The sequence below is a fragment of the Cibotium barometz genome, chromosome 7 (genome assembly GCF_041138505.1).
Source record: "Cibotium barometz isolate CiBa-2024 chromosome 7, ASM4113850v1, whole genome shotgun sequence".
In the NCBI taxonomy this organism is placed as follows: domain Eukaryota; kingdom Viridiplantae; phylum Streptophyta; class Polypodiopsida; order Cyatheales; family Cibotiaceae; genus Cibotium; species Cibotium barometz.
The window spans coordinates 152,833-165,634 of NC_141052.1; positions in this window are offsets into that span (position 1 = coordinate 152,833).

The following is a 12,802-nucleotide window of genomic DNA, read 5'->3' on the forward strand; positions in this document are numbered from 1 at the left end:
TTCAAGTTATCCTACTAGGTTTATTGCGTCATGAAGAGTAACACTCTAGCTAGTCCTAGTGGGGAACCCTTGGCTGACAATGAGGCTTTAAATGATGCATCCCCTATCTCTTAGTTCAAATGGATGTCTTCTACATCCTTATCTTGCAAGTTACCTACTAGGTTTATTACATCGCAAAGCAACAACACTCATCCAAATATGTAGTGCTTAGACTTGTAAAGATGGTTGTGAAGTCTCTTGGTCCTAAGCTCAATCATAAATCATCTTAAAAGTGACAGCACTCATCCAAAGATGTAGTGCCTAGACTTTTAGAGACGTTCATGTGAAGTCTCTTGCTTTTAAGATCGATCATAAATCAATCTAAAGAGCGACAACACTCATCCAAAGATGTAGTGCCTAGACCTGTAGAGGTGGTTGTGAAGTCTCTTGCTCCTAAGATCAATCATAAATTAATCTTAAGAGTGACAACACTCATCCAAGTTACCTACTAGGTCTATTACATCGCAAAGCAAATGAATGTAAGTGTTTTCTTTTGTTAGTGTGGGTTTCCCAAGAGTTTTCCACGTCTTCAAAGATTATGAAATTGGTGTGGACCATGGGATATATGTGGGCTTGCCACTGTTGTAGAACATTCTTGGTTAAGAGTACAATCCATATTCTTGGTGGGTTGAGTGCTGGTGGTAGTTCAAGGGCAGCGGAAGACTCACTAGTTATTATGGGGGTGTGAGAATAGCTTTTGTGGAAGCAGTTGGTGGGGGTAGAGGATCAGATTCAAGGCACTCCCTGTCCCAGAGGATCATTGTTACCTTGCCCTAAGGAAGCTTGAGGGTAGATATGTTGTCAGTTGGGTTGATTGTACGTATTACATTCTAGACCCAACTTCCTCCAAGTATGACTACCTCCTTTATCTCACTTGTGGGAACCACATAGAACTTACAAGCCAATGGGTTAGATACATTATGTATAATTTGTGTAAAGGACCCAAGGTGTTGTATGCGTTGTCCACCTGAAATTGAATTTTGACATGAGAAGTTTTAAGAGATTGTTTGCCCAAAGAGACCCATGTTTCCCATGGTAAAAGATTAAGGCTAGCTATGGGAGACAGTAAGGCACGTTTTCATTGCATATTTCTGCCAAAGGGGAAACCTATCGAGACCGTAAGAGTGGTTGTTTCAAGTTGGGGAGATACATTGAGGGTGTTAAGCTAGGCAGTGGCTTTGTAGGGTTCATGGAGGGTTTGGCCATTTGGGAGTAAGAATTGTGTGTCGAGTTTGCCATCTGGGAGGGTGTTAAGTGTAGCAAGGATTTTAAGCCAATCGTGGTTAACTTTGTCACTATTGACAGAAGTGACCGTGCATGGCACCCACGCATTGTCAAGGGTTTGATGAGACAAGCATCGCAAACCAAGAGATCATTTCTCCTGGTGGTGGTTACAAAGTCCTCGACAAGGGAGATTTGGCCATTGGGTGCGAGTGCTAAGTATATAAATTGACACTCACAAGATGATCTCTTGGCAATCACATCCAATGGGCCAAATTTCCCTTGTCAGAGGACTCAAGATAATCTCTTGGCATTCTACCCAAGATGCTATCATAGGCAACATTACGAAAGTCCATGACCATAAATGTGAGGTGGAATGTCATGTCACAGACTTTTACCTTGAGGTCATGCACTATGCCCAGGGGTTTTGCAGATATCCTATCTGCAAGCTTGATCACCAATGTTGTGGGATCAAGGTGTGGTTGGCCCTAGGTTTCCTAGCATGTTTGTGTGAGGACGCTTACGCTAGCACCTCCAGCCAAGATGCCTTTGACCACATGTTCGTTATAGGAAATGGGCAAAGCTACGTTGGTGTCATCACGCTCAAAGTAGTGGCCCATCACATTTACATGAATTGTGGGTACGCCTTTGGGTTTTGGGTTGTGTGATGGAGTAAGTCTGGATGATGGGACTCAGATTCATCCGAGGAATTTGAGGTAGCATCCTCCTCCATAGAAGCCTATAGTTTGCGTTCCATCCAATCCTAAAGATCATTCCATAAATTTGGATTGCCTTTTAACAAGGTTCCAATAGGCATTTGGATTTGGGAGGAAAGGAAGGTACAGAGGCCAGCCAGATCGCGTTGATGAGTAGGAGCTTCTTAAGGGGCAGGGCCTTGATCATTGGATGGACCAACACAATAGTATATGGAAGTGCAGTTCGGTCATTATTTGACAGCAGTGGAGGTCGAGATTTGGTGGCCGTAGGAGGATAAAAAACCTCAGCAAATTTGGTGTGTGGACCTCGTGAGTTACTGTCAAACTTTGTGTCACTGTTCTCATCGAGTTGTTTGATGTGAATGTGGGATTTGGGCTTGGCCGTTGGTGGAATAGGCCTTGGGTAGGATGAGGAGGTGCATGAGGGGAAAAATCATTGTTGGCCAACATCATGTTGGTGAACGGATCTTCCTCAGCTTGGAGCGGTTGCGGGGGCTTCTCCCTTACCTGCTGTAGAAGTGTAGGATCAATGGGGGACAGTGCGTACTCAAGCACTGGGTCAAAGGTTACAAAAATAGTTGGCAATTCAAGTTGAGCCTGGTATTGCTCTACCAGTTCTTGGGCCTCTTGAAGATGTCATTTCTCAAGGATGGAATTAGGATATGTGGCCAACCATTTTTCCCGTTTGGTGAGTTTTTTGTTGGGATACATGGGGGAGTGGCAGTTCGACATGATCATTGCTCCCAGAGGAGGAGGATGTGGTCTTTGTTGAGCTAGCGTGGATGCTAGCCCGATCTTCACCGTTGGCCAACATGCTTAGAGCATTGTTTCTTTTGGGATGTGGCCTTCTTTAGCTTGGCCTGCAACCGTGTGACGACATTCAATAGGACAATTGAAATCTTCCCATGTTGTGTTGAACGCTCAACACATTGAGGGATGGCATGCCTTCAACTGTGGAGTGAGAAACTGATTGTGCAAAGGGAAATCTTTGAAGTAATGGTCTATTCCATAGCCATGACATTGGGGTGTCACTAGTAAACGTTTCTTTTGAGGGCATTCAACCACTCTACAGGGTCCTTGGTAGAGGAAACACAGAAGAGGTGGTTTCTCGGCGACGGGTGCACCTATAGTGTGCACAAGTGGTTTAGGGTCCATATGAGGCACTAGCAAAGGGAGATGATGTGGTAGGGGAGCCTCAGGGTGAAAAGATGCAGGGGGGAAGAGAGCTTGAGCTCTTGCAAGCACACACACACACTCACAAAACCCTAATAGAGAACACACAAGGTGAGAGGCTGAAAATCTTCTTCTTCTCTTACTTAACACTCAACACACCATATACAAGAATAAGAGTACTCATAATATGAAAGGTACTCAACCAATACATACACGGGTTCTCTATAATGTGAACCCGACTAAATGAGCTGGCACTATAACTATGCCAGTCTCTAGAATGGCTGTCACACAGCCTGTCATCCCACTGGCCGCATATCACCCAAGATCTCACCAACCATGCCAGTGGTGTAAGTGTGGGGCCTATCCCCCAGGCGGGTCATCAGTGTCCACCGCCTCACTAGATGAGCTCGATATCTCAACACTCCCCCTCGAGCTCAAAACCCTAATAGAGAACACACAAGGTGAGAGGCTGAAAATCTTCTTCTTCTCTTACTCAACACTCAACACACCATATACAAGAATAAGAGTACTCATAATATGAAAGGTACTCAACCAATACATACACGGGTTCTCTATAATGTGAACCCGACTAAATGAGCTGGCGCTATAACTATGCCAGTCTCTAGAATGGCTGTCACACAGCCTGTCATCCCACTGGCCACATATCACCCAAGATCTCACCAACCATGCCAGTGGTGTAAGTGTGGGGCCTATCCCCCAGGCGGGTCATCAGTGTCCAGCGCCTCACTAGATGAGCTCGATATCTCAACACTCCCCCTCGAGCTCAACTCCATCTCATGTACACCAAGCGAAGCCCTGAAATTGCGGAGCTTCTCTGTACCCAATGCTTTGGTGAAGATGTCAGCTACCTAATCCTCTGTGCTGACATAAACAAGGTCAAGATCTCCTGCCAAGACCTTCTCTCTGACGAAATGGTAGTGGACCTCTATGTGCTTTGTACGAGCATGAAAGACTGGGTTCCTGGCCAACTGTATACTGCTAATGTTGTCACAAAAAAAGACAACTTGTCTATCCACTGATAGACCCAAATCTGCAAGTAGCTTTCTCAACCAAGTAGCTTTCTCAACCAAGCTACCTCACATGCTGCCATAGCAGCTCCTCTTCTGTACTCGGCCTCTGTACTGGATAGAGCAACCGTAGGCTGCTTCTTGCTGCTCCAAGTCACAGTAGCACTCCCCAAAGAAAACATGAATCCACTGGTAGATCTTCTATCTGAGATACTACCAGCCCAATCAGCATCTATGTACCCATGTACACATATCTCTATCCCAGTCTCATAGAATAGTCCACAATGCAAAGTAGACTTCACATACCTCAGTATGCGTCTCACTGCATCCAAATGCAGTTTCCGTGGAACCTGCATAAACTAACTCACCAACCCAACAGCATAGCTCAAATCTGGTCTGGTGATCGTCATGTAGATCAAACTTCCTACTATGCGCCTGTACATAATAGGATCCTCCAAGATCTCTCCTGAATCTGCACTCAACTTGCCATTCTGATCCAATGGCATAGAAATAGGTTTATAGCCTGTCATACCATACTTGGACAACATGTCCAAGCCATACTGTCTCTGCAGTAATCCAATACCATGTGGTGACCTAATCACCTCAATGCCCAAGAAATATCTGAGCTCCCCCAGATCCTTCATCTCGAACTTCTGTCTAAGCAAGATCTTTACATCAAAGATCTCTGCATCATGGTCCCCCGTAATGATCAAGTCATCTACATAGATGACAACAAGCACAACCCCTCTATCACCATGTCTCACATACAATGAGAAATCTGCACTGGCTACATGAAAGCCAATAGTGACAAGATATTCAGAAATCTTGTCAGACCATGCTCTTGGTGCTTGCTTTAAGCCATACAAGGCTTTCTTCAACCTGCAAACATGCTCGGGGTGACCCACATCCTCATAACCAGGTGGCTGCAACATATACACCTCTTCTTGCAAATCCCCATGCAAGAATGCATTCTTTACATCCATCTGATGTAAAGACCATTGCTTTGACGCAGCCACTGCTATCACAACTCTCACCGTTGCCATCTTGGCAACTGGGCTGAAGGTTTCCTCATAATCAATCCCATATGTCTGCGCATATCCTTTGGCTACCAATCTAGCCTTGTACCTGTTAATGCTTCCATCACTGTTATGTTTAACTTTGTACACCCACTTGCATCCAATGGCTTTCTTGCCTTCAGGCAATTGCACTAAATCCCAAGTTTCATTGCCATATAGTGCATCCATCTCCTCATCCATAGCTTTCTCCCAACACACATTTCCAACAGCCTCATCAATGCATGTGGACTCTACAACCTGCACAACCTTTGCCATATATGCATAGTGATGTGCCACATAACCATCATATGTAAATCTTTGCACAGGTTCTTTACTCTCCCTGATCTTCGCAGCTTTTCATTCATGGCTTCCATAGCCTTCTTTACACCAGGTGTTCTCATAGCTGGGATCCCAAGCTTCTTTACACCAGGTGTTCTCATAGCTGGGATCCCAAGCTCCTCATCAAGGCTCATATCTGAACCACTAGACTCTCCATCAACATGAGAATGCCCTGCAGAAATGTCAGGCATACCAAGGGGCTTAACCACTTTCTCTTTTCCTTTACGTGATGTACTAATCACATTTGCAGGACTGGTATTATGACGCAGCCTACCACTCCATGGTCTATCAACAGACCCACTAGATGAGGACTCTCCTGGTCCACTCAAAGATTGTGATTGCTGACCTGCATTCTGTGCAACCACACTTCCACTCACATCAGCCCCAACAGCTTCTTTTTCAGCAACATACCAACTGCTCATCTCATCAAACACAACATCCCTGCTTACCCTCAGCTCACGTGTAGCAGGGTTATAACACCTATATCCCTTTTGCTCAAGGGAATATCCAATAAACACACATTTTTCAGCTTTTGGATCCAGCTTAGTTCTCAGCTCATCTGGCACATGCACATATGCAATGCATCCAAAGACTTTCAGATGAGACAAATCTGGTTTTCTGCCAGTAAACCTCTCCTCTGGAGTTACATCATGTATGGCTGCAGTTGGAGTCCTGTTCATGATATATACTGCTATAGAAACAGCCTCAGCCCAATAGCAATGCGGCATATTCTTCTCTTCCATCAATGCTCGCGCAATCTCAGCAATGTGCCTGTTTTTCCGCTCAGCAACACCATTTTGCTGCGGAGTATATCTACATGTAAACTGTCTCCGAATACCATTCTTCTTCAAAAATTCAGAGAACTCATTGGAGAAGTATTCTCCCCCTCCATCTGCTGACCTTAGGCACTTTACATATTTCCCTGTTTGCTTTTCAACCAAGACTCTGAAATTCTGAAAGTGAGTGAACACCTCACTCTTCTCTTTCATGAAATATACCCACACTTTCCTTGTATGGTCATCAATGAAAGTCACATAATACCTGTAGCCTCCCATAGATATGGTCTTCGTAGGACCCCATACATCTGAATGCACAACATCTAGTGCATTTCTGCTCACATATCTGTTACGTAGAAACACATGCTTTGTTTGCTTCCCAAATTGGCATGCTTCACATATTTTCTGCATACCTTCCACTTTAAATTTTGGCAGCCCTGTCACAATTCCTTTTGTTTGCATAGACTTCAATCTCTGCACATTTACATGTCCAATTCTTTTATGCCATATGTCTATGTGTGCAACAACTCCTGAACCATTTGCAAACATCGCAGCACTCATTTCAGGCATGTCTACATTCAATGTAAACATTCTGCCCACTCTGTTGCCTTTTGCAACCAACCTGCACTTGTCTTTAAAATCTTCAACATAACACCCATCAGGGTTAAACCGAGAACCTGCAAACCCTGATCAATCATCTGGCCAACTGAAACCAGATTCTAAGTTATGTTCGGTACATGAAGTACATCTGCAAGGTACTTCACTTTGCCATCCTGCATAGACAATGGCACATCTCCAACATGGGCAATTAGATGAGCAGTGTCATCCCTTGTTTCCACAAAACCTGGTCTTTCTGGGTTTTTCATCTCCTTGAACCACTCCCCATGACTTGTCATGTGGTTCGAAGCGCCTGAATCCACATACCATACATTATCTTTTTGTGCTGCATCAACATTTTCAGACATGGCATTCACGACATGCTGCATAACAAACAACCTTTCATTATCCTCATTATTTCTGCTTGAGGATGCATAGTTGTTTTGCTGCACTTTCCCATTTTGCATGTCAGCCTGCTTCTTATAACATTCTGCCAGCACATGTCCAGGCTTACCACAATAATAGCATTCACGTGCATCATTATATTGCCTTTGCCAATTTCCACGGCCTCTTTGACTCCCCCTGCCTCTGAATTTGCCTCTTCCACCTGCATGTTGTTGTTGTTGTTGATTCTGGGACTGTTGTTGTTGCTGCTGTTGGCCATAATTCTGATTACCTGTTCAGCCACCTCCTTGACCGCGTCCACGGCCTCCTCTACCTCGTCCTCTTCCTGAACTCGTGTAGAAGGCCTGTTGCTCTGAACTGTTTTTGCTTTGTGAAGACTGTTGGTCTTCACCCAAGCTCTTCTCTTCGTCGTCGATAATCAGCATAGACACCAAATCTGTAAAGTTGGGAATGTTTTCCCGAGTCTGTACGGACGTCTTGAACGCCTTGTATTGTGGCCCGAGACCACGTAGACAAACTTCCACCTTGTCATCATCATCTACTGACACACCAATAGATGCAAGGGATTCCACAATACCCTTTATCTTCAGCGCATAGTCATTCACAGACATGCTCTTTTTCTCCACAGTATGAAGTTCATTCTTCAACTGTATCTTACGTGCCTTGGTATTTGTTTCATAGAGCTTTACCAAGGTGTCCCACGCCTCCTTGGGGGACTTGGCATCCTGAATGTGCCCAATCATGGTGTCCTGTATACTAATGGATAGCCAATACATAACCTTCCTGGCTCCTTGGTTCCAGTCTTTAAACTCTTTCACATCTGCAGCAGTCGGATTTATATCCGCCGGTATCTCCGGTGCCTCTTCATGCTCACCTTCTATGTAGTCCCAATAGCCTTTTCCCATCAAGAAATTCGTCAACCTAAACCTCCAAGCATGGAAGTTGTTCTTATCCAGCTTCTCAGCCACAATCTGTGTTATGCCATCATTAGACATCTTGCCAAACACACAATTTTACCAAAAACTGCACTCTGGTTTTTCTGCACAAACTGCTGTATTTTCTGCACAGCGATACTGTAGTACTCTCAAATGTCACAACTAGTGACTTCAATGTGCATACATACACCCAATGGCAACTGTAGACCTCTTTGCAGTACCCACAGTGTCTGCACAGTCAATCTGTCTTCCTACAGTTCTTAAAACAGAGTTCTGCAGAGAATCGATGACTTACCCGCAGTGCTCGAAATCGCCTACTTTCTGAAAAACGGAGGTCCAGACGCGCCCGAAACGCGTTTTCGGCCCGAAAATTTAGTCCAAAGGACTGTATAGTTGCCCTATAGCTTTACTCCCGCGAAGAAAGCTCCTCAATCAGAGACCATTTGTCGGTGCCTCCCGTAGAGCTCCCGACAAGGGTGTAGTCACCAACACAATAGGGAAGAGTAGTTGAAGCTCTTACCCTCGTACCGCTTCCTGTGGTTCTCTTGCTTGCAGCTCAGCCCTTAGCATGAACCAGGCTCTGATACCATGAAAAGATGCAGGGGGGAAGAGAGCTTGAGCTCTTGCAAGCACACACACACACTCACAAAACCCTAATAGAGAACACACAAGGTGAGAGGCTGAAAATCTTCTTCTTCTCTTACTCAACACTCAACACACCATATACAAGAATAAGAGTACTCATAATATGAAAGGTACTCAACCAATACATACACGGGTTCTCTCTAATGTGAACCCGACTAAATGAGCTGGCGCTATAACTATGCCAGTCTCTAGAATGGCTGTCACACAGCCTGTCATCCCACTGGCCGCATATCACCCAAGATCTCACCAACCATGCCAGTGGTGTAAGTGTGGGGCCTATCCCCTAGGCGGGTCATCAGTGTCCACCGCCTCACTAGATGAGCTCGATATCTCAACACAGGGATGGCGCAGCACGTGGGCTCCGAAGGTTTTGTAATAGACTTGGTTGGAATCTTTCCATGAGCAATAGGGTTTTCCTGGAGAGACAATGGTTGGAATGGAAAGATTGGTACCGGAGAAGGTCATGGTGGCACATTATGTGTGAGTGGTTAGTTTGGGGGTGGTGCCACTTGTAAGGCTTGGGGCTCGAGAGGAGAGGAAGGTAATGTTACAAATGAGCTTTGGGTTGTCATTGCTGCGGTGGCCAATTGTGTGGTATAGATTTCTCGCATATTGTCATTGAGAAAGATCATCCATTGCAGGCCTGATCAAAGGTGGAGGGGTCCTTGATCAACATGTGGTCGTGTAACCTTGGATTGTGCAACCCTAAGAGGAAACAATCCATTAAGTGCTTGTCACTTAATTTTTTCCTCTTTGCAATGCAAATCAAGGTACTTAATGTGTGTGATATAGTCGCGTTTTTTTCAATTGGAACAATTGGATGATGGGGCTCCATTTGGGTCTTTAGGGTGCAAAGCCAAGTATGAAGGCCTCTCGCATTGCTTTGAAAGTGCCTTTATGCCGAGGGTCCAAGGATTGGAATCATTGCACGACCTTGTCTTCAAGGCTGAGTCCAAGGAGATGGACTTTAGTTGCATCGTCAAAATTTCAAATGCCTGATAGATTTGGTTAAAGACCTGGATGTGGTATACGGGGTCTCCAACTCCATGGAATTTCAATAGAAGTTTGAAAATTTTTTCCCACATAGGTTTTGTATGTGATGTTTGTGGGTGCAAGTGTTGTGACACTCTCCTTCCTAGAGCGTGTGCTAGAGCTTGGAATGTCATGTTGTGGTGCAAGGGGAGGTTGTGCAAGGGTGGGGGTGGGAATAGATCCATGGTGGATAGAGAAGAAGGTACATGAGTATGCGGGAGGCATCTATCCACGTCGAGCTACATGTATAGAAGGACCCCACTAGATGAGGGCTCTTTAAAAATCATTTCGCCCTCACGGCCAAACATGTGTGGCATGGCGACCACATGTGAATGTGAAATTGAGTCTGAGGTGCCGCCGAAGGGAATGGAGGCATTGGGGACATGCAACCATGACCGAAAGGTGTCCATGGTGTGTGGGGAAGTTAAAAAAGGCTTCAAGCGCGGGCCTGAAATAGGAGTTTTAGCTCACTTTTGCCTTGTGCGTGAACGCACCCTTAAGGTTAAAAGTGGTATTTTGAGGCGTTTTACGCGTGTAAAAACGACCCTAATGAGTCAGGGAGGTAGACCAAAAGCACCTCTAAAGATTTTGGAGATTTTGAAGATTTTGAATTTTTTAAAGATTTGTTTATTTTTTTTGACAATGGTACGTCCGTACGCTTAGGTTGGTATGACCGTACACTTAGGATGGTACGCTCGTGTGGCTAAGATTGGTACGGGCGTGCACTTGGGATGGTACGCCTGTGTGGCTAAGATTGGTACGGGCGTGCACTTAGGATGGTATGCCTGTGGTAATTTTTTTAATTTTTAACTTTTTTTTCGATAATGGTACGGTCGTACACTTAGGTTGGTACGTTCGTTGGTGGCTAAGGTTGGTACGGGCACGTACACTTAGGATGGTACGCCCATGGTATTTTTTTTGGTTTCATATGGCTGTACCTTACAAGCATACACTCGTGGCCTTAGGTGTGAACGGTTGTAGGTTAAAATTTGAATTTGAATTTCAAATTTGGAGGGAAGTGACCCCATCATTAATGCTAGGTAGGTGGAAAAAGGCTAAAGTTAGAGGTTACATCTAAATTAGTGGATTTCAACTAATTTAAAGACACTCTAACTTAACTAACAATTAATCTTCTTAATCCCACTGTAATCCACTCCTTAACCATCTTCTTTGTCCTCTAATTTCTCCTAATTGGTGAGGAGTTTAAGCATGAGGATTTGATAGGTGAATTAGCAATGTTTAGGCTAATCCAAATATGTGATTACTCCTAAATAATCTCACTAATTAGGTCTCTAATTAACCCACTCAAAAGAGAAAAAATTAGACAAAAGAGACCAAATTAGTGCTAATTCTTGCTAATTAAGCCCTAATGGGAGTGAAATAAACATAGATTTGGGTCAAAGCAAGTGTTTAGAGCATTAAGGCTACTCCAATTAGTCTAATTATAAGAAATTAGGATCAATTTTTTGGTTTTTTGCTCTCTTTAAGTCTAATAATCACACTAATCAATAGATTAGTGATAATCAATAAAAATTAAGAGAGTTTATGGTGTTTTTAGGATTTTTGATGGATTAGTATTCTATTTAACAATGCTAACTTACCTATGCAAAGGGATTAAGTAAAAGAAACAAGATTAAGCTAAAAATTAAGAAAAATGGTCTAAGTTTAAGCAAAAAACCTTTTGATTAGGCCCTCTAATCACCCAAACCTCAAGTTTTTTCACAAGTAGTAATTCTACTCTAAACACAAAGCTATACATGAATCACAACAAAAACATCAACAAAAACCATGCAAAACATCAAAATATCAAAAAACTGGACGTAAAAGACCTTATTTAGCACCGGGCTGTGGAGGCTTCTTCGGATTCCAATCACAGATGGCGTAGACAAGTAGCAGATTGATGCTCCCCAGCAGTGGTGCCAAAGATGTTAAGGAAACCCTACCCTAACATGTTAAGGAAACCCTACCCTAACATGTTGTGGGAAGTTGCTTATCCTGCCTAGGCTCAAGAGCTCCACCGTAGCCGCTCGTTTCACCACCACCATCCTCCCGCATTCTTTATCACATCAAGGCGGTTGCTCTAATTCAATGGGTGATGCAAGCTCTCTCACAAAGATTATGTGGGATCTCCACGGAAGAGGATCGCATTGGTAGCCTAATCACTAAGAGAGAGAGAGAGAGAGAGAGAGAGAGAGAGAGAGAGAGGGAAGCATAAAAGAACAAGTGATTAGCACTAATCACTCCCAAAACCAAAGCCTAAGCACACCACACATACTAGATTAGAGTTGCAAAGAGAGAGAGAGAGAGGACACTCCACTTCTATTGCAGAAATGGGAGAATGAGTTACAAACAAGAGAAATTGGCTTTTATAGTTCCAAGCCTTTTCCCACTAGGCCACATGGGAGGAGTAAGTGACCTGGGGCGCCCAAAACATAGTTACAAGGCTTTTCTCTATGGTTTGGCCAACTAACCAAGATCCTCTTATCTCTCCATCAAAGCTCAATACTTGGGAGCGTCTTTAGGGCATTTCCCTTATCAAATGACATGATTTACAATATATAGTGCCAAGGCCCATTACATAAGTGTGCGAACATAGTTGTTGTAGGAATGTGTTAACTAATATGTGGTTAACATAGTTGGTCCATACCTACCTCTAGACTTATGTCTTCAGGCTCACGTCGATAGGTTTACATACCTAAGCTCATTGTTCATGTGTCCCAACTCATGTGTTCAGATTCATGGCTCATGTCTACAGGTTCACGTGTCTAGACTCGGGTCTTTTTATGTGGGCTGTGGGCTCACGTCCCCTACCTGAGAGCCACTTTGGCCTGGTTTTTAGTG